Below are 22,846 nucleotides of genomic sequence, written 5' to 3'. Positions count from 1 at the left end.
GGGAGTATACTTATATTATACATATACAACAATTATCACATTGCTGTTTGTGGGAGCTTGCTGTGCACAAATTGGCTGCTGCCTTTCCCACATTTCAACAGTGACTACACTCGAAACAAAGTCCTTCACCAGCTGAAAAGCGCTTTAGGACATCCTGATTACATAAGATTTAGAAGCAGGAGTTGGCCATTCGGCCCGTCGAGCCTGCTCTGCCATTCAATAAGATCATGGCTGATCTACGACCTCAACTCTAGGAGGTGCTGCACTGTGGTCGTGACAGGCTCTATACAAATGCAAGGCTCTTTATTATTTTTTTTCTTATCCGTGTTCTGTGATGTAATCAGTAACTCATGAAAATGCTTTGACTGTTTAGAACTGAGCTATAGCAGGGAACAGAAAAGACTGTAGATTACAGAGCCAGACATTGAAAATCTGGAGAGACACGTACGTCTGAGGTTCCAAGTGTTGAAGAATGCCGGAGTCTGCACTGCGTCGAATCAGTTCCTCCAGTTTAGTTTCACATGAAGGGTTTAGCCTTCTGTGATACTCAAGGTACAGGATTCAATGGAAAATGAAGATGTCTTCATGCAGCCAGCTTAACTCTGCGGCTAATTGGGACAGGAGGGTTAGCCCGGGTTGAATGTATTCCTGGAGGTTTTATCACATGACCCTACCCCGCCCCGCCCCCCCCCCCCCGCCATTGGTCCATCCTCGCAGCGCCCCGCCTCCCCACAGCCAATTGGAAAGCGAGCAGACTCTTCGTTGCCCCATTGGATGATTCTGAACTGTCAGTCAAAAAGCCTCTCACCTCTAATATTTTTATAACTAATTGCCAAACGCGTTCAAAGAAAAAACAACGTTTTTTTTTAAGGCCCCTATGATTTTTCTCCCAGGTGTTGCGTGTGGTCGTGTCCCGGAGATAAATCTTCAATTCCTGGAGACTCCAGGGCAATCCTGGAGGGTTGGCAACTGAAGAGCGCAGGCTCTGGCGTAATGAAAGGCCACAGCAGAGGTATAAATATGGCCATCAAAGGGGTTTTAATCTTACTTTCACCTTTACAATGTCGCGAGTTTGAATGATCAGCTAGCATAACACACCGGCAGAAGCATACGCCAGCCTGTCCTGTTGCCTAGCAACCTAATTCAGCAGGTTGATAAACAAAATTCCTCTGCCAAGTGTTCTCAGCCACGTTGCACTATGGAGAAAGCCAGGCTTGCGGCACTGCAGCCTTTCTATCATCTTGAGATGGGGTCAGGGCGGAGAAAGGGTTCTTGTGACCTGATCTTCAAGCAATCTGGGAAGGATGTCACAATAATCTTTGAGATGGGGCAGAGCAAAGACTTGGATTTATATAGCGCCTTTCACGGCCACCGGACATCTCAAAGTACTTTACAGCCAATGAAGTACCTTTTGGAGTGTAGTCACTGCTGTAATATTGGAAACGCGGCAGCCAATTTGCGCACAGCAAGCTCCCACAAACAGCAATGTGATAATGACCGGATAACCTGTTTTTTTTTGTTATGTTGATTGAGTGACAAATATTGGCCAGGACACCGGGGATAACTCCCCTGCTCTTCTTCGAAATAGTGCCGTTAAGAACTTTTACATCTACATTTACTTGAGAGAGCAGAAGGGGCCTTGTTTTAATGTCTTATCCAAAAAAAAACAGCACCTCCGACAGTGCTGTGCTCCCTCAGTACTGCACTGAAGTGTCAGCCTAGATTTTTTTTTTGTGCTCAAGTCCCTGGAGCTTGACTTGAACCCACAATTTTCTGACATAGACATGAGAGTGCTAACCACTGAGCCACAGCTGACACTCATTTTCATTCAGGCAATTATCCAACTCCATCTTGAAAGCCACAATTGCGTCCGCCTCCACCACACTTTCAGGCCGTGCATTCCAGATCCTAATCCCTCGCTACGTAAAAAAAGTTTATTATCATGTCGCCTTTAGTTCTTCTGCCAATCACCTTAAATCTGTGTCCTCTGGTTCTCAACCCTTCCGCCAATGGGAACAGTTTCTCTCTCTCTACTCTGTCCAGACCCCTCATGATTTTGAACACCTCGATCAAATCTCCTCTCAACCTTCTCTGCTCTAAAGAGAACAACCCCAGCTTCTCCAGTCTATCCATGTAACTGAAGTCCCTCATCCCTGGAACCATTCTAGTAAATCTTTTCTGCACCCTCTCTAAGGCCTTGACATCCTTCTTAAAGTGTGGTGCCCAGAATTGGCCACAATACTCCAGTTGAGGCCGAAGCAGCGTTTTATACAGGTTCATCATAACTTCTTCGCTTTTGTACGCTATGCCTCTATTTATGAAGCCCAGGATCCTGTATGCTTTTTTAAACCGCTTTCTCAATCTGCCCTGCCACCTTCAATGATTTGTGCACATATAACCCCAGGTCTCTCTGTTCATCCACCCCCAGTTAGAATTGTACCCTTTAAATTGACTCTCCTTGTTCTTCCGACCAAGATGCTACACTTCACACTTTTCTGCGTTAAATTTCATCTGCCACGTGTCCGCCCATTCCACCAGCCTGTCTATGTCCATCCTCAAAACCTCCCTGATAAAATGCAACATCCCCACCGACACCTGGGAGTCCCTGGCCAAAGACCGCCCTAAGTGGAGGAAGTGCATCCGGGAGGGCGCTGAGCACCTCGAGTCTCATCGCTGAGAGCATGCAGAAACCAGGTGCAGGACCGTGCGGCAAACCAGACTCCCCACCCACCCTTTCCTTCAACCACTGTCTGTCACAGGTGGGACAGAGACTGTAATTCCTGTATTGGACTTTTCAATCACCTGAGAACTCACTTTTAGAGTGGAAGCAAGTCTTCTGCGATTTCGAGGGACTGCCTATGATGATGCTATGTCCTCTTGAAGTCGATCACTATCCTCCTCACTGTTCACTTTACTTACTTTCAAGTTTTGTGTCATCTGTAAATTTTGCCCTGTACATAAGAACGTAAGAAATAGGGACAGGAGTAGGCCATACGGCCCCGCGAGCCTGCTCCGCAATTCAATAAGATCATGGCTGATCTGATCATGGACTCAGCTCCACTTTCCCGCCCACTCCCCATAACCCCTTATCCCCTTATCATTTAAGAAACTGAGCCCAACTCCTTAATAGGCCTGAAATTCCGATACAGGTCATCCCGTGAGCAAACTAAAGAAAAAAAGGTAAAAAAACTGCGCACTTACCTATTGCTGCTGCGTCCGCTCAAACTTCCGAGCCTGAGGCCTTCACTCCTACGCATCGGAGCGCGTGCACGTTGGGACATGCGCAGGGCTGGAGCTGGAGTCACATGGCTCTGGGCAGCCAATCAAGGTACAGTATTTTCTCATACATAATAATGGGAACTGCGTAAGTTGGAGTTCCCATTATTATGAATGAGAACCCCAACGCCCCCGCAAAACACAAAAAAAATAGAAAAATGCACGACATAGTTAAGAATCATTTAAATTAAAGTTCTTATAAAAAAATAATATTTTCCCGACTTTTTTTAAAGATGCCTTAAAATAAACTTACTGTAGTAGAAAGGGTTTTTAACAATAAGGTATTTTTTCATATGTTTATTTAATTTAATTTTAATGTTACGTATTTTTAAACACTTGCACCTGTAAAAGTAGGCTATACGCCTGCTTTTTGAAGCACAAGATTTTTGAGGACATTTGCAGGGCAAGATATTTGTAAATATCGCAAATCTTGCCCTGCAAGTGTCCTCGCACCCGATATGTGTGAGATCTGTCAAGTCAGAAACCTGACAGATCGGAAAAGCCGGTTTTCAGCGCATGCGCATTGCGCGCCGAAACCCAGCTTTTCCGATGCCTTCCCGGGTCCATAGGAACTTCGTACCGACCCGGGACATCGGAATTTCAGGGCCAATATATAGCAAGAAAAGCAGTGGTCCTAGTACCGGCCCCTGGGGAACATCACCATACTCCAGTCTGAAAAACAACCGTTTGCTATTACTCTTGGTTTCCTGTCATGTAGCCAACTTCCTATCCAGGCAGCCACTGTCCTTTTTATTCCATGGGTTTCAACTTTGCTGGCAAGCCTATCATGTGGCACTTTATCAAATGCTCTTTGGAAGTCCAGGTACATCACATCGACCCTCTCTGTTCCCTCATCAAAAGACCATCCTTCATGAAAGGAGGTTAAAAACAGAGGAGAAATTAACGATTTACAAACAGATTATAGTCATTGGAACTAAATAATGGATGATGCCTCTGGGTCGGTCTTCACGTCGCCATTATAATGTCTCAGCTCACTTCAGTGCTCCAAACACAGACAAGCTGAAGACTATATTCATTACTGGAGAGTCTGGAGCAGAGGAGTCAGGTCTTGTTTGCGCTATAAATGCTTGATCACCATCTGCTGTAAGGATTTAACTGTGCTTCCTCTACCAAAATACCTCAAAAGGAATTCCAACTCATCTAATAACCAGAAGGAAGCATCGAGAACAACAGTCTGTTGCAAGACTGTGACTCATCGAAGGGGGTTGAGAGATCAGAGCATGTATTTTCTGTACATGTGCAAAGGCACTGCTGTCTCGCTTGCTGTTACAGTTGCTTTATGAGGGGGTGGTGTGTGCAGATTGGTTTCAAACCCATACTCGATCGAAGATGCTGAATCGTGATGGGGCAACACTTCACAGATGCTGCCCGCACTGAAATGATTCAATTTGAAATAATTTGCTCCGTATAGCAGCCTCGAGAGTGAGGTTAACAGGTTGACCATCGTTAGGTCGAAAGGTTGACTGCGGTTAGGGTCGCCAACTCTGGTTGGACGTATTCCTGGAGGTTTCATCACATGACCCCCCCCCCCCGCCCTTGCTGCCATCCGTGCTGCCCCCACCATTTCCCGCTAACACATCCATCCTTGCGACACACCGCCTTCCCATATCAAGTGAAAAGTGAACAGACTGTTTGCTACTCGATTGGATCATTCTTGGCGATCAAACAGCTAATTTTCCCAACTAACAAATGAAAGTGCTCAAGGAAAATGAAAATAACATCGATACAAAACGATTTTCTTTTGTTCTCCTGTGTTTGTCCTGGAGATTCATGTCAGCATCGTGGGGTCACCATGGACCAGAAACTTAACTGGACCAGCCACATAAATACTGTGGCAACAAGAGCAGCTCAGAGGCTGGGTATTCTGCGGCGAGTGTCTCACCTCCTGACTCCACAAAGCTTTTCCACCATCTACAAGGCACCAGTCAGGAGTGTGATGGAATACTCTCCACTTGCCTGGATGAGTGCAGCTCCAACAACGCTCAAAGCTCGACACCATCCAGGACAAAGCAGCCCGCTTTATTGGCACCCCGTCCACCGCCTTCAACATTCACTCCCTCCACCACCGGCGCACCGTGGCTGCAGTGTGTACCGTCTACAAGATGCACTGCAACAAATCATCAAGACTTCTTCGGCAGCACCTCCCAAACACGTGACCTTTATCACCAAGAAGGACAAGGGCAGCAAGCGCATGGGAGCACCATCACCTGCAAGTTCCCCTCCAAGTCGCACACCATCCTGACTTGGAAATATATCGGCCATTCCTTCATTGTCGCTGGGTCACAATCCTGGCACTTCCTCCCTAACAGCACTGTGTGAGCACCTTCATCACACGGACTGCAGCGGTTCAAGAAGGCGGCTCACCACCACCTTCTCAAGGGCAATTAGGGATGGGCAATAAATGCCGGCCTTGCCAGCGACACCCACATCCCATGAACGAATAAAAAAATTCCTGGAGGGTTGGAAACCCTATATTCTGTTCCTAACATGGGTGAGGCTGCACACAGGGAGGTTAAAGTAACAGTGACCTCAGTCTTTATGAAGACACTCCAGAGTGAGGAACAGGCCTCAGGGGCCGGCTTATATACAATGCTCCCAAGGGATGCTGGGATCCCTTGGGACTTCAGGGGATGAGCTCCCTGGTGGCGGAACATGCGAGTGCATGCTTTGCAGATACACAACATCACTTCCCCCCCCCCCCCCCCCCGCAAAGTCAAAGTGAAAACTATTTACAAGGTGAGGCGGTCGAGAGCCTTTCTTTCCCTGGTGGACCGCCTCGGTACAAATGTCTGTTCTGGTGTGTTGGCTGTGCCTTCGCTGGGCTGGCGTGTTGTTGGCCCTGCAGGGCTGCTGGGTGAGCCTGGCCTTGCTGGGCTGTTGGGCATGATGGGTTTGATTTCCTGGTCCGGGGTGGTGTCGTTGATCCTTTGGGTGTGTGTTGTGGGCTCGAAAAAGGTGGTGTCTGCTGTGGGTTGTTCAGGGCAGTCTGTGAACCGCAGCCTCGTTTGGTCCAGGTGCTTACTGCAAATTTGTCCATTGTCGAGTTTGACTACAAACACCCTACTCCCTTCTTTAGCTATCACCGTGCCTGCGATCCACTTGGGACCATGTCCATAGTTTAGCACATACAGAGGATCATTCAGATCAATTTCCCGTAACACAGTGGCGCGGCCATCGTTTACATTTTGTTGCTGCCGCCTGCTCTCTACCTGATCATGCAGGTTGGGGTGAACCAGCGAGAGTCTGGTTTTAAGTGTCCTTTTCATGAGTAGCTCAGCCGGGGGCACCCCTGTGAACGAGTGGGGTCTTGTGCGGTAGCTGAGCAGTACTCGGGACAGGCGGGTTTGGAGTGAGCCTTCTGTGACTCGTTTAAGGCTCTGTTTGATGGTTTGTACTGCCCGCTCTGCCTGCCCATTGGAGGCTGGTTTAAACGGGGCCGAGGTGACATGTTTGATCCCATTGCGGGTCATGAATTCTTTAAATTCGGCACTGGTGAAACATGGCCCGTTGTCACTGATCAGTATGTCAGGCAGGCCGTGGGTGGCAAACATGGCCCTCAGGCTTTCAATGGTGGCAGTGGCGGTGCTTCCCGACATTATTTCACATTCAATCCATTTTGAAAAAGCATCCACCACCACCAGGAACATTGTTCCGAGAAATGGGCTCGCATAGTCGATATGGATCCTGGACCACGGTCTGGAGGGCCAGGACCACAAACTCAGTGGTGCCTCTCTGGGCATGTTGCTCAACTGAGCACACACGCTGCATTGCGGTACACAGGACTCTAAGTCAGAGTCGATACCGGGCCACCACACGTGGGATCTGGCTATCGCTTTCATCATTACTATACCCGGGTGTGTGCTGTGGAGATCCGAGATCAACATCTCCCTGCCCTTTTTTGGGTAGCACTACGCGGTTACCTCACAACAGGCAGTCTGCCTGAATGGACAGCTCGTCCTTTCGCCGCTGAAATGGCTTGATTAGCTCTTGCATTTCAACGGGGATGCTGGCCCAGCTCCCATGCAGTACACAGTTTTTTACTGAGAATCTTGGCTGGTCCAAGTCCTAATCTGGCGGGCCGTGACAGGTGATTTATCATTTTCAAATGCTTCCATGACCACCAACAAGTCTACGGGCTGCGCCACCATCAACAAGTTTGCAGGCTGCGCCATTTCCACCCCCGTGGTGGGCAATGGTAGCCAACTGAGAGCATCCGCACAGTTCTCGGTGCCTGGCCTGTGGCGGATGGTATAGTTATACGCTGATAGCACGAGTGCTCACCTTTATATGCGGGCTGAGGCGTTCGTATTTATCCCCTTGTTTTCAGCGAACAAGGATGTGAGGGGCTTGTGATCGGTTTCCAGCTCAAATTTGAGGCCAAACAGGTACTGATGCATTTTCTTTACCCCGAATATACACACCAATGCCTCTTTCTCAATCATGCTGTAGGCCCTCTCGGCCTTATACAAGCTCCTGGAGGCATAGGCGACAGGTTGCAACTTCCCCGCAATGTTAGCTTGTTGTAATACACACCCGACTCCGTACGACGACACGTCACATGCTAGCACAAGTCTTTTACACGGGTTATAAAATACAAGCAGCTTGTTGGAGCATAAAATGTTTCTGGCTTTCTCAAAAGCAATTACTTGTTTTTTTCCCCATACCCAGTTCTCACCTTTATGCAATAACACATGTAGGGGCTCTAAAAGGGAGCTTAATCCCGGTAGGAAGTTACCAAAATAGGTGAGGTGTCCCAGGAATGACCACAGCTCCGTGACGTTCTGTAGCCTGGGCGCATTCCTGATAGCCTCTGTCTTGGTGTCTGTGGGCCGCATGCCGTCCGCCACAATCTTTCTCCCCAAAAACTCCACTTCTGTTGCCATTAAGAGCATTTCAACCTCTTCAGCTGCAGCCCTACACGATCCAGTCGCTGGAGGACCTCCTCCTGGTTTTGTAGATGCTCGGCGGTGTCCCGACCCGTGACCGATATGTTGTCCTGAAAAACCACCGTGTGTGGTACCGACTTGAGTAGGCTCTCCATGTTTCTCTGGAAGATCGCTGCAGTCGACTGAATTCCAAACGGGCATCTGTTGTAGATGAACAGTCCCTTGTGCGTGTTGATGCAGGTGAGGCCCTTTGAAGACTCCTCCAGCTCCTGTGTCATGTAGGCCGATGTCAGGTTGAGCTTGGTGAACGTCTTGCCTCCTGCCAGCGTCGCAAATAGGTCTTGGTTAGCGGGTATTGGTCCTGTAGTGAGAAACGATTAATAGTTACTTTATAATCGCCGCAAATCCTGACCGTGCCATCACTTTTGAGTACTGGAACAATCGAGCTGGCCCACTCGCTGAATTCCACTGATGAGATGATGCCCTCACGTTGCAGCCTGTCCAGCTCGATTTCCACTCTCTCTCTCATCATGTGAGGTACCGCTCGCGCCTTATGGTGAATGGGTCGTGCCTCTGGGACCAAGTGGATCCGCACCTTCGCCCCGGAAAAGTTTCCAATGCCTGACTCAAAAAGGGAAGGAAATTTGTTAAGAACCTGGGTACATGAAGCCTCATCGACATGTGATAGCACTCAGATGTCATCCCAGTTCAAGCGGATTTTGCCCAGCCAGCTCCTTCCAAGCAGTGTGGGGCCATCACCCGGGGCAATCAAGAGTGGCAGTTCATGCACCGTGCCCTCATAGGTGACCTTGACCATGGCGCTGCCCAGGACAGTGATGAGTTCTTTGGTGTACGTTCTCAGTTTCATGTGGATGAGGCTCAGGGCTGGTCTGAGTGCTTTGTTGCACCACAGTCTCTCAAACTTCTTTTTACTCATGGTGGATTGGCTAACGCCAGTGTCCAGTTCCATGGCTACATGTAAGCCATTCAATTTTTACATTTTGCATTATTGGTCGGAAATGTGTGTACCCTGTGTACTTCAGCATTTGCCTCCTCTCTCTGAGGCTCAAAATTGCTTTGATCCAACATGGACCGGTCTTCCTCTGCCATGTGGTGGTTAGCAGGTTTTGCAGCGCTTGCAGCTCATGAATAGGCTGAATGGAAGTCTCCACAATGCCAATAAAGTGTGAATTGCCTTGCATTCATCCTTTGTTGCGTACTCTGAGTCATCTGGGTCACCTGAGGCCTGCTGGCAGTTGCAGACTCATGGTTTCTGCCCTGTACATTTCTGCTCGCAAACACAGTTCCAGTTAATTTATGAATGGTGCTAGCACTTGTCTGCTGATAGATTTGTTTGGTGTTATCACTGGTGGACATAAACGCCTGTGATATCGCAATGGCCTTACTGAGGGTCGGTGTCTTTACAGTCAAAAGTTTTCGTAGGATGGTCTCATGTCCAATGCCCAGTGCAAAAAAGTTTCTGAGCATCTGCTCCAGATAGCCATCAAACTCACATTGTCCTGCAAGTTGCCTTAGCTCGGTGACGTAGCTCGCCACTTCCTGACCTTCAGATCGCTGGCATGTGTAGAACCGATACCTCGCCATCAACACGCTCTCTCTCGGGTTAAGATGCTCCCGAATCACTGTACACAGCTCCTCATATGACTTATCTGTGGGTTTCACCGGAGCCAGAAGATTCTTCATGAGGCTGTCCCGCAGACCGTGAGGAGGACCGCTCTCCCTTTTGCAGCGCTTCCTTCTAGCCGTTCGACATAGGCTTCCCAATCCTCACCTTCCGAGAACGTCCCCAGGATGCCCACAGTTTGCTGCATCTTTGCATTGGATTTGTATACTCGTCGCCAGTTATTGCGTTCCTAACACAGTTGAGACAGCACACAGGGAGGTTAAAGTAACAGTGACCTCAGTCTTTATTAAGACACTCCAGAGTGAGGAGCAGGCCTTCGGGGCCGGCTTATATACAGTGCTCCCAAGGGATGCTGGGATCCCTTGGGACTTCAGGGGATGCGCTCCCTGGTGGCGGAACATGGGAGTACATGCTTTACAGATACCCAACACCATAACCATGGGAAAGATCACATCCACATTCACCCCGATATCCAATGCTCTGTAACATTGAAGCCCATGTGCAGATCTGTAGCTTGCGATCAGGAATGGGAATTCACCTTCTAGCCCATGGAGCAACATAAATAGGCTGGATTCCACCACATCTTCAGCCCCTTGTATTTCACAAAACCATTTGAACAGTTCTAAAATATATCATGGAAGCACAGAAGGAGGCCATTTTGGCCCACTGTGTCCATGCCGGCAGACAAAGAGCTACCCAGCCTAATCCCACTTTCCAGCTCTTGGTCCGTAGCCCTGTAGGTTACGGCACTTCAGGTGCATATCCAAGTATTTTTTAAATGCGATGAGGGTTTCTGCCTCTACCACCCTTTCAGGCAGTGAGTTCCAGACCCTCACAAACCTCTGGGTGAAAAAAAGCTCTCCTCAACTCCTCTCTAATCCTTCTACCAACTGCTTTAAACCAATGCCCCCTGGTTATTAGCCCCTCTGCTAAGGGCAATAGGTCCTTCCTTCCACTAGAGCAGTATAAAACCTACACTGGTTTTCTAATGTGGATGTGTTAAAATATACACATGCACACAATGACCACTCAAATGCCATGATTAGAATCCTGCATTGTGATCGATCTTATGGAGCTCCTGATGGTAATTTTACAAGAATAGTCAAGGATACGAGAAGGCAATTCAGCCCATTGAAGTCTGTCCCTTCAGCGGGCTGTTTCCTTTCAGAAAGGATTCATGGACTCGGCGTCAATAGGTTTACAGCAGAGAATTCCACGCTTTAACCACTAACCTGCCTTTTAATTCATTTGTGTGATTTTAAATGTGCGCCCTAATCGTTACTGTCTCACTGACCAGTGATCCTTGATCACGATTTACCCAATCATAACCCTTTCTATACTCGAAGATCTTGATCAGGTCCAGTTCCACTGCAAACTCTCTTACTACATCAAGAATATCTTTCTAACTAAGCAGTAACTCTTCATAGAACCGTAGAATGATACAGCACGGAAGGAGAGCTGTTGGCCCATCATGCCTGTGCTGATGTTATCTCGAGTAAGCCCTGCACCTATCCCATTGCTTTTACCTTCCTCGTATCCCCGCTGTGGCTCAGTGGGCAGCACACTCACCTCGGAGTCGGAAGGTTTTGGGCAGGGACTGGAGCACAAAAAAAAATCTAGGCTGACACACCAGTGCAGATGCTGAGGGAGTGCTGCACTGTCGGAGGTGTCATCTTTCGGATGAGCCATTAAACCGAGGCCCCGTCTGCTCTCAGGTGGACGTAAAAGATCCCATGGCACTATTTCGAAGAAGAGCAGGGGAGTTATCGCCGGTGTCCTGGCCAATATTTATCCCTCAATTAACATAACAAAAACAGATTATCTAGTCATTATCACATTGCTGTTTGTGGGAGCTTGCTTGTGCGCAAATTGGCTGCCGCGTTTCCCACATTACACCAGTGACTACACTCCAAAAGTACTTCATTGGCCGTAAAGCGCTTTGGGACATCCTGAGGTTGTGAAAGGTGCTATAGAAATGTAAATTCTTTCTTTATAAAGGGGGTGCCCAAAGCAATACACAATAACCCACCTGCGGTAAATTAAAGCCCTGTACAAGTTCAATATTTGCACCATATTGTCTAGATTTCCCAATTAATGCTATTCTAACCATGGCATTAAAACAACACCAAAATTTATGCCTGTAGATATGAAACCGCTTGCCTCTTACAGTTACATCTACCAACACTGCCACTTTTAGTGATCTGCCCATCTGTTCCTCTTTGTTTAAAATCTAACTATTTGAGGCCTATTTTTCCCTTATTCCTCCAAATTATATCTGACTTCATATTTTGTAACACTGAACTGCATCGAGCACCTCTCCACCCGTTATTATAGAATCATGTAACACAGAAAGAAGCCATTTATCCCACCCTGCCTGTGCCGGCTCTCTGAAAGAGCTCTCCAATTAGTCTCACTCCCCCCACTTTTTTCCCACAGCCCTGCCATTTTTTTATTTTTCAAGCATATATCCAATGTCCTTTGGAACGTTACTACTAAATCTACTTCCACCGCCCTTTCAGGCAGCGCATTCCAGATCACAACAACTCGTTGCGTAAAAAGATCTCTCCTCATCTCACCCCCTGGCTTTTTTTTCGCCAATTCTGACATCTTATCCATGTACCCCTGCAGTCTTTCATAATCCATGTCATGATTTGCTATAATGCTCAATTTCGGTGTCGTTAGGAAATATTGATGTTGTTCCCTCAATTGCAAAATTCAGATTATTTATGTATAAAGTAAATAAAAGTAGCCCAACACAGATTCCTATGGAACAACACTCACTGTAACTTCCCAATCCAACAAACTTACTTTCACCCAATTGCTTTCTGCCCTCCATCAATCTTGTTATCCATGTGGCTACATCCAACTTTAATTCTAGATGCTATTAACTTGGGCATTGATTTTAAATCGCTCCACCATTAGCGGCCGTGCCTTCAGCAGCCCGGCCCCTAGGCTCTGGGATTCCCTCCCTAAACCTCTCCACCTCTTTTAAGCTGCTCCTTAAAACTGACCTCAGTGATCATCTGACCTAATATATTCTTATGTGAGTGTAGTGTCTTTGCTTCATGGGTTCTTCGCTTAAGAATTCATAGCAGAACATTGTTATTAAGAACTAGTAGGTTTATTAGCAAAAGTTTACCAATCACACTACACATTACCAGTTCATCCACCAGACACACAACCATCTTCCTCATCGTCGATCCCCTGAAGCCAACTGGCTGGGGTTTTATTGAGTCTTGTGTACATCACGTGACTGGCTAAGCCAGTCCCTACTCAACAGCTCTATTTTAAACAAACTATAAATCAAGTGCCTCCTTAAAAGGGGCACTAGAACCGACAAATTAACATTAAAATTTGGTTGGCGGGGGTGATGATGCACTCCAGTCCCTCCGGCGCCCACCTCTCGCGGAAGGCCGCGAGCGTACCGGTGGACACCCGTGCTCCATCTCCAGGGATACCCTGGCTCGGATGTAACCGTGGAAGAGAGGCAGGCAGTCGGGCTGAACGACCCTCTCGACCGCCCGTTGCCTGGACCGGCTGATGGCCCCCTTGGCCATGCCCAGGAGCAGTCCTACGAGGAGGCCTTCCGATCTGCCCGCTCCCCTCCGCACCGGGTGCCCAAACATCAGGAGTGTGGGACTGAAGTGCAACCAGAATTTGAGGAAAAGCTCAACAGCTCTACAAGCCTGTGAGTATGCATACATTACAGTGGCCGTGTGTCAAATCCTATTTAATAACATTCCTGTGAAGCACCTTGGGATGTTTTGCTACATTATATAAATGCAAGTTGTTGTTGTATGGTACCTTCTCAAATAGTTTTTAAAAATCCATATCAACCACATCCATCGCATCTTCCTTTATCTATCTTCCAATATTTCTTCAAAGAATTCTATAAGATCAAGTGTGACTTGCCCTTTAGAATTCCGTGCTAAATGGTTATAAACTCAAGTGATTCATAGTTTCATCCCCAGATTATAGACTCCAGTTTTTAAAAAATCAATTGAAGACACACAGGCTGGCCTATAAATTCATGGCTTCTCCCCATCTCCTTTCCTGCCATCCTTGGGCACAGTATTTCTTTCCAGAAAGTTTTGGGAAAATTATAGACTTGTGTTTTTCTTCCTCGCTTTTCTCCGGATCCTCGGCTGTGGACCGTCAGATCCCTGTGATCGATCTACCCAAACTCTAAGCAATTTTGTTATCATCATTCCTCTTTGAATAATAACCTTCACTAACTGTTCTATGCCCACCTCTGGAGGTTCGACAAGCTCAATGTCCACCTCCTCAGTGAAAAGAAAGGCATGTTACTTATTTACTGTCAGCCATTCCATGGTATCTACTGCCACATACCCATATACCTCGGGAGCCGAAGGGTAGACTTCGACGATGAGGTCCAACACCGCCTCCAGCGCGCCAGCGCAGCTTTCGGTCGCCTGAGGAAGAGAGTGTTTGAAGACCAGGACCTCAAATCTGGCACCCAGCTTATGGGCTACAGGGCAGTAGTGATACCCACCCTCCTTTATGGCTCAGAGACTTGGACCATATACAGTAGGCGCCTCAAAAGTGCTGGAGAAGTACCACCAGCGATGCCTCTGCAAGATCCTGCAAATCCACTGGGAGGATAGACGCACCAACGTCAGGTGTTCTCGATCAGGTCAACATCCCTAGCGCTGGCCACACTCGACTAGCTCCGCGAGGCAGGCCACATCGTCCGCATGCCCAACACGAGACACCCAAAGCAAGCGCTCTACTCGGAACTCCTACACGGCAAGTAAGCCCCAGGTGGGCAGGGGAAACGTTTCAAGGACACCCTCAAAGCCGCCTTGATAAAGTGCAACATCCCCACCAGCTCCTGGGAGTCCCTGGCCCAAGGCCGCCCAAAGTGGAGGAAGAGCATCCAAGGAGGGCACTGAGCACCTCAAGTCTCATCGCCGAGAACAAGCAGAAACCAAATGCAGACAGCAGAAGGAGCTTGCGGCAAACCAGGCTCCCTACCCACCCTTTCCTTCAACCACTGTCTGTCCCACCTGTGAGAGACTGTACTTCCTGTATTGGACTGTTCAGCCACTGAGAAATCACTTAGTCTTCCTTGATTTCGAGGGACTGCCTATAATGATGACCCACTGCCAGAGTCTCTCTTTCCATCTCTTACCAGTCCTAATCCTGCCTATCCTCTTACTACTAATCTATGTCTCTCTCAGGCCAACATCCCCGGCATCGAGGCATTGACCACGCTCGATCAGCTCCGATGGACAGGCTACATTGTCCACATGCCCGATATTAGACTCCCGAAACAAGCACTGTACGGCGAGCTACATCACGGCAAGCGAGTCCCAGGAGGGCAGAGAAAATGCTTCAAGGACACCCTCAAAGCCGCCTTGAAAAAATGTAGCAACCCCACCGACTCGTGGGAATCCTTGGCTCAAGACCACTCAAAGTGGAGGAGGAGCATCCGGGAAGACGCCGAACACCTCGAGGCTCTTCGCCGGGAGCACACAGAAGCCAAGCACAAACGGCGGAAGGAGCGCACAACAACCCAAGCCCCCCACCCACCCGTCCCTCCAACCAACACCTGCCCCACCTGTGGCAGACTGTAGATCCCGCATTGGTCTCATCAGTTACCTGAGAACTCATTGGTGTGGAAGCGAGTCATCCTCAACTCCGAGGGATTGCCTAAGAAGAAAGAATGTACCTTTATATTGCCCTTTACATTTTTGGTTCATACTGCCTCTTCACTTTTGCAAATTCCCTCCTTGTAGTATTCCTACATTCTTCATATTTGTCTCGGAATTTTTATTGTTCTCTGCCCTGCAAATGTTAAGTTCTTCTTTCCTCAAGTTTTATATTTGATCTATTCTTCCTATTCATCCATGGAACACTCGCTATTTTTCCCTTGATCAGGCTTGATCTATAAACCTTTCCATTTCCTGTTTAAATACATTCAATTACTGATTTCTGGTTCCATTTGCCAACATTTCCTTCTTTCTAACAAGGGCAGAGTACATTTTTAGCTGACGATAATTTATTTTATCTATTTCAATGGAACAGAATTATAACGAGATTTTTTTTTAAAAAGGATACCTGGAAATAACTGCAGGCAAGTCTCTTGCCCATTCAATTTCCTTTTCTATTCAGAGATTGAATCGAATTATTCTGGGGTCAAAATTCAGGAGCGCAAGAAAGCTGGCACACCTCTGAGTTTTGTCTGTACTTACCACCGGGATCCATGATGCGGTCGGAAGAGCGATTTTCAGGACTTCGAAATTTTTTTCAAAGTCCCAACGGAGACCGGTCATAGTGGGGGCGGGGAATAGACAGGAAGGGGCTGAATATGGGTCGGACCAGGATTGCGCCACTGTCAATCAGCAGTGGGGTAGTGGTGACATCACAGCACGTGTGCGTCACCACTCTCCGTTAAAGGGGAGAGAATCTGTCACGAATCTCACATTTGTATCTTCGCCGACAAGGGCCACCAGGGAGGGTTCCGGCCGGGCCAGCGACCTGGCACTCGGGCTGCCAGGCTGCCCGCCAAAACCTGGGGGCGCTATCTTGCCGGCCGATCGGGATGTCGTCCGGCAAAAATGAACACGTGGCGGCCGCGGCAGTTGGCCTTCGCCTTGAAGGGCCACCGCGCTGCTGTCCCACACACAGTGCGGAGAAGTTGTACCGACAGAGAAAGCTGTCGGGGGCACCGTGTGGCAGGGCAACGAGTTTTCGACCTGAATTTCGGTCGGTACATTTTTACGGTGAGAGAAAGCGACGGTGCGCACTCTGATGACACGCTCGCGGCAGTCATCAGCATCGGGCGGTATCGGGTCCAGGTCGAAATATTCCCGACCTGAATTTGGGTCGGGTCGGCCAGTTCACCCCAAAGCGGCGGCCATGGGATTCTGACGCATGGCCACCGCAAACAGGTGGTAACGGGTCTTTGAGACCCTGAATTTTGGCCCCACTATCTCCTAAATGTTCTCCTACTTTTAAGACCATTACTTAATTACACAGAATTACATCGGATATATACGGCACAGAAACAGGCCATTCGGCCCAACCAGTCCATGCCGCCGTTTATGCTCCACTTGAGCATCCTCCCGTCTTTCCTCATCTAACTCTATCAGCATAACCCTCTATTCCCTTCTCCCTCATATGCTTATCTAGCCTCCCTTTAAATGCATCGATACTATTCGCTTCAACCACTTCCTGTGGCAGCATGTTCCACATTCTCACCACTCTCTGGGTAAAGAAGTTTTTTTTCTGAATTCCCTATTGGATTTCTGGGTGACTATCTTATATTGATGGCCTCTAGTTATGCTTTTCCCAACAAGTGGAAACATTCTCTCTGTATCTAGTCATTATTTTAAAGACCTCTATTAGATCATCCCTCAGCCTTCTCTTTCCAAGAGAAAAAAGAGACCCAACTTGTTCATCCTTTCCTGATGTATATACCCTCGCATTTCTGGTACCATCCTTGTCAATCATTGCAGCAGCCTCTCCATTGCCTCTATATCCTTTTTCTAATATGGCGACCAGAACTGTACGCAGTGCTCCAAGTGTGGCCTAACCAAGGTTCGATACAGGTTTAGCAGAACTTCCCTACATTTCAATGTTCTACCTCTAGAAATAAACCCTAGTGTTTGTTTTTTTTTTTTAAAAAGGCCTAGCTAATCCGTGTCGCAACTTTATTGATTTGTGCATTTGCACTCCGAGATCCCTTTGCTCCTCGACCCCACCTCGACTCGCACCCTCCAGAAACAGGTCAAACAGTGATCCTTTCTTGGTGGTGTAACATGTCAATCGAGAAAAACAATCCTGAAAACGGTGCAGAAAAACTCCTCTTTCTCCACAAATATTTTCTCCACTCAATCCGTTATTATTAAACCCTCCTGCAACAATGATAACTCTTTCGTTAATACATGCCTTCTAACCTACCTGCAAATCTCTCTTATATTCCTTCCTATTTTCTTCAGTCCACTTTTAACATAGTGTGATGACTAGAATTGAACACAACATTCCAAGTGCAACCTGACTGGTACAGTGTAAACCTATTCTTGCTGATATCCCAGCATTCAGTTGGCTTTTAGAATTGCTAAAGCACATTGAATAGAGACTGAAGGCTTGGTATCTTTTATGTAACCTTGTGGCAATTCCATTCCATTTTTATGCTGCACATATTTTTCTCTATTAGCTCAGCCATAGCTGGAGTACTGTGTGCAGTTCTGGTCACCACACGACAGGAAAGATGTGATTGCACTAGAGAGGGTGCAGAGGAGGATGTTGCCAGGACAGATTTCATTTCTATGAGGAAAGATTGGATAAGCTGGGGTTGTTTTCTTTGGAAGAGAGGAGGCTGAATTGAGGTGTATAAAATTATGAGGGGTCTAGATAGAATGGATAGGAAGGTCCTATTTCCCTTTGCAGAGAGGTCAATAACCAGAGGGCATAGATTTAAAGTGAGGTTTAAGGGGAATTTTTTTCACCCAGCGGGTGGCGGGGGTCTGGAACTCACTGCCTGAAAAGGTGGTGGAGGCAGAAATCCTCATTGCAATCAAAACGTACTTGGATGTGCACTTGAAATGTCGTAACCTACAGGGCTATGGACCAAGAGCTGGAAAGTGGGATTAGGCTGGGTAGCTCTTTGTCAACCGGCGTGGAAACGACGGGTCAAATGGCCTCCTCCTGTGCCGTTAATTTCTATGATTCTATAAATGTGCAACACTTCACATTTGCCTACCCAATTGCACAACTCTTGTAAGTCGTCAACTGCATCCTCGATCTCTTCTGTTCCCATTTGTTTTTATCCTTCATTATCAAATCCTTCCAAGGTCTCATCGCCCCCCGCCCCCACCGAACCCTACCCCACACCCAGCCATCTCTGTAATCTCCTCCAGTCCTATGACCCTCCGAGATGTCTGCGCTCCTCCAATTCCGCCCTCTCGTGCATTCCAATTTTTACGGCTTCACTATTGGTGGCCATGCCTCCAGCTGCCTGGGCCCCAAGCTCTGGGATCCCCTCCCTTTCTGTACAGTAAGTTGCTATGATTCTGCAAATATAAACTGAGCGCAAAGCTGAGAGTTTCACAGGAAACAATCAAAGGGGAAAGGGGGACATTCTCTTTGGAACAACGGAGGCTGAGGGGAGACCTGATTGAGACCTGCATAAAATGATGAGGGGCCTGGATAGAGTGGATAGGAAGGACCCGTTTCCCTTGGCAGAGGGGTCAACAACCAGGAGGCAAAGTAATTGGGGGGAGGTTTAGAGGAGATATGAGGGGAAATCTTTTCACCCAGAGGGTGGTGGGGGTCTGGAACTCACTGGCTGAAAGGGTGGCAGAGGCAGAAACCCTCACCACATTTAAAAAATGCTTGGATGTGCGCCTGAAGTGCTGTAACCCCCAGGGCTACGGACCAAGAGCTGGAAAATGGGATTAGGCTGGATAGCTCTTGATCGGCCGGCGTGGACATGATGGGCTGAAATGGCCTCCTTCTGTGCTGTAAATTTCTATGATTTCTAACCTCTCTTTCCTCCTTTAAGGCGCTCCTTAAAACTTAGTTCTTCAACCAAGCTTTTGGCCACCTGTCCTAATTTGTCCTTATGTGGCTCGGTGTCAGATTGGGCTTGATAATCGCTCCTGCAAAGCAGCTTGGGATGTTTTATTATGTTAAATGTGCTCTATAAATGCAAGTTGTTGTTGAATATTAGCTGGATATTTAAGAGTTGATTTTCACACCCGGATTCTGTACATTGACTGCAAAGGTTCCAAGTACTGCCCTCGCTGAACTCTGCTCAATAACACCTCCCATTAATCTTTGGTGCTACACCGCTGAACAGAATTCTAGTGCAGTGTTTCCTATTTTTAAAACCAACGTCTTATCTGGTCCAAGGAATGCCCTGGATTGCCCTTGGCTTTTACTTTAATTAGAAAGCGGTGTCAAAAACTTTCTGAAAGGAGGGTCGGTAACCACAAGACGTGGATTTAAAATAATTGGCAAAAGAAGCCAGAGGTGGGGGAGGCGGGGAGATGGGGAGAATGTTTTTTTGCTAAACTCAGTGAGTTATGATGATCTGGAAAGTACTGCCTGAAAGGGCGTTGGAAGCAGATTCATTAATAACTTTCAAAAGGGAATTGGATCTCTATGTAAAAAAGTAAAGTTGCCAATGTTATGTCTTTAGATACTCTGATAATGACTCCACGAGGCAAAGTATTGCACTTAAATTGTAGTGACCTTACCCCATTTAAAATAACTCCAGAGTGAGGATATCACATGGTGGACTCCCTTTTATACCTGGGTACCTGTAGTGTACAGGTGACCCCTGGGCCTCCACCAGTTGCACCCTCTGGTGGTGCCAGCATAGTGTATACAGTGTGAACCTTGTTGATGGTACCTCCGGTAAACAAGTCTTCATCTTATGCAACTATACAGTGATTATACAGAGAGTATGTCTATAGTATGCATATATAACAGACAAGGCTACGGGAAAAGAGCATGGGAGATCGGGACTAAGCAATAGCTCTTACGGAAAGCCGGCAAGGGCACGATGGGCAGAATGCCCTCCTGCTGTGCTGTATGAAATGAGCTTTCGACCACATAACTAAAACTGCCTATTTCCACCTCCATTACATCGTCAGTCTCCACCCTTGTCTCAGCTCATCCACGGTTGAAGCCCTCATCCGTGCCTTTTTTACCTCTCGACTTGACTATTCCAATGCACTCCTGGCTGGCCTCCCACATTCTACCCTATGTAAACTAGAGGTGATCCAAAACTCGGCTGCCCCGTGTCTTAACTCACACCAAGTCCCGTTCACCCATCACCCCTGTGCTCACTGACCGACATTAGCTCCCGGTTAAGCACCATCTCGATTTCAAAATTCTCACCTTCATACACAAATCCCTCCAGGACCTCGCCCTCCCTATTTCTGTAATCTCCTTCAGCCTCACAACTCCCTCCCAAGATAACCTCACTCCTCAAATTCTGTCCTCTTGTGCATCCCTGATTATAATCACTCAACCATCAGTGGCAGTGCCTTCAGCTGCCTGGGCCCCAAGCTCTGGAATTCATAGAAAAACATAGAAAACATTGAAAATTCCCTCCCTAAACCTCTGTCTCTCTTTGCTTCTTTAAGACACTCCGAAAAACCTACCTCTTTGACCAAGCTTTTGGCCACCTGCCATAATTTCTTCTTAAGCGGCTCGGTGTCAAATTAATTTTTTTTCTTACAACACTCCTGTGGAGCACCTTGGGACATTTTAATACGTTAAAGGTGCTCTATAAATAAAAGTTGTTGTTGTATGATTCTAAGTCCACATAAACTACATCAGAGAGATGTTCTCTATTTATAGCACCCTCACACAAGCTTTGTCAGACAAGATCTTCTCATCCTAAATCCATGCTGACTGGTTGAGTAAGTCATTACTACACAAGTACGCCTCCATCCTTCTCTTTAGGATGCTTTTCCTTTATTTTCTTGTTTGCACTATCCAGTTAACGGGACAGTAGTCGCCTGGTTCAGAGATGTTGACGTTTTTAAGTGCTGCATTTTAAAAAATTTATGTTGTTATTAACGGGGAGTTATCACATTAAAACTTTTCCAGCCAGGACTCTCCATGTGGCTGAAGGATCAACAACGGGGACATAATCACAACAGGATTATCAAGCGATAATCTGCAGCTGAATAGCAAAAGACAACAGAATTAATGGTCAATTGAGTTTCTAAAGCAGAAACGCAAGGGAATTTAATGTATTAGAATCGCCACAAAATTTGCGGTTAGGATTATTTGAATAATAAGCGATTTTGACTTTCCCCCCCCCAAACGCTGCAGTCACTGTTATGTGTAGGGAAACACAGCAGCCAATTTGCACACAGCAAGCTCCCACAAACAGCAATGTGATAACGACCAGATGATCATTTTTTCTTTAAGTGGTGTTGGTTGAGGGATAAATATTGGCCAGGACACCGGGGATAATCATGGGCCAAACTGGCCTCCTTCCATGCTGTAACTTTTTATAATTCTATTCTTTGAAATAGTGGCCATGGGATCTTTTACATCCACCCAAAAGGGCAGACGGGACCTCGGTTTAACGTCTCATCCAAATGACAGCACCTCCGACAGTGCAGCACCTCCTTCAGTACTGCATGGAAACATCAGCCTCGATTTTTGTGCTCAATTCTGTTCAAGTAGACTTGAACATTGTCCCAGTAGGCTCTGTGCCTCAATGCAAGGAGCATTTGTAATAAGGTGGATGAATTAACTGCGCAGATAGCTGTTAACCGATATGATGTCATTGGGATTACGGAGACATGGCTCCAGGGTGACCAAGGCTGGGAACTCAACATCCAGGGGTATTCAATATTCAGGAAGGATGGACAGAAAGGAAAAGGAGGTGGGGTAACGTTGCTGGTTGAAGAGAGATTAACGCAATAGTAAGGAAGGACATTAGCCTGGATGATGTGGAATCGGTATGGGTGGAGCTGCGGAACACCAAAGGGCAGAAAACGCTAGTGGGAGTTGTGTACAGACCACCAAACAGTAGTAGTGAGGTTGGGGATGGCATCAAACAGGAAATTAGGGATGCGTGCAATAAAGACACAGCAGTTATCATGGGCGACTTTAATTTACATATAGATTGGGCTAACCAAACTGGTAACAATATGGTGGAAGAGGATTTCCTGGAATGTATAAGGAATGGTTCTCTAGATCAATATGTCGAGAAACCAACCAGAGTACTGGCCATCCTAGACTGGGTGTTGTGTAATGAGAGAAGAGTAATTAGCAATCTTGTTGTGTGAGGCCCCTTGGGGGAAGACTGATCATAATATGGTAAAATTCTTCATTAAGATGGAGAGTGACACAGTTAATTCAGAGACTAGGGTCCTGAACTTAAAGAAAGGTAACTTCGATGGTATGAGATGTGAATTGGCTAGAATAGACTGGCGAATGATACTTAAAGGGTTGACGGTGGATAGACAATGGCAAACATTTAAAGATCACATCGATGAACTTCAACAATTGTACATTCCTG

The sequence above is a fragment of the Pristiophorus japonicus genome, chromosome 8 (assembly GCF_044704955.1).
Source record: "Pristiophorus japonicus isolate sPriJap1 chromosome 8, sPriJap1.hap1, whole genome shotgun sequence".
NCBI classification, from domain to species: Eukaryota; Metazoa; Chordata; class Chondrichthyes; family Pristiophoridae; genus Pristiophorus; species Pristiophorus japonicus.
Note: the sequence above shows the minus strand (reverse complement) of the source record.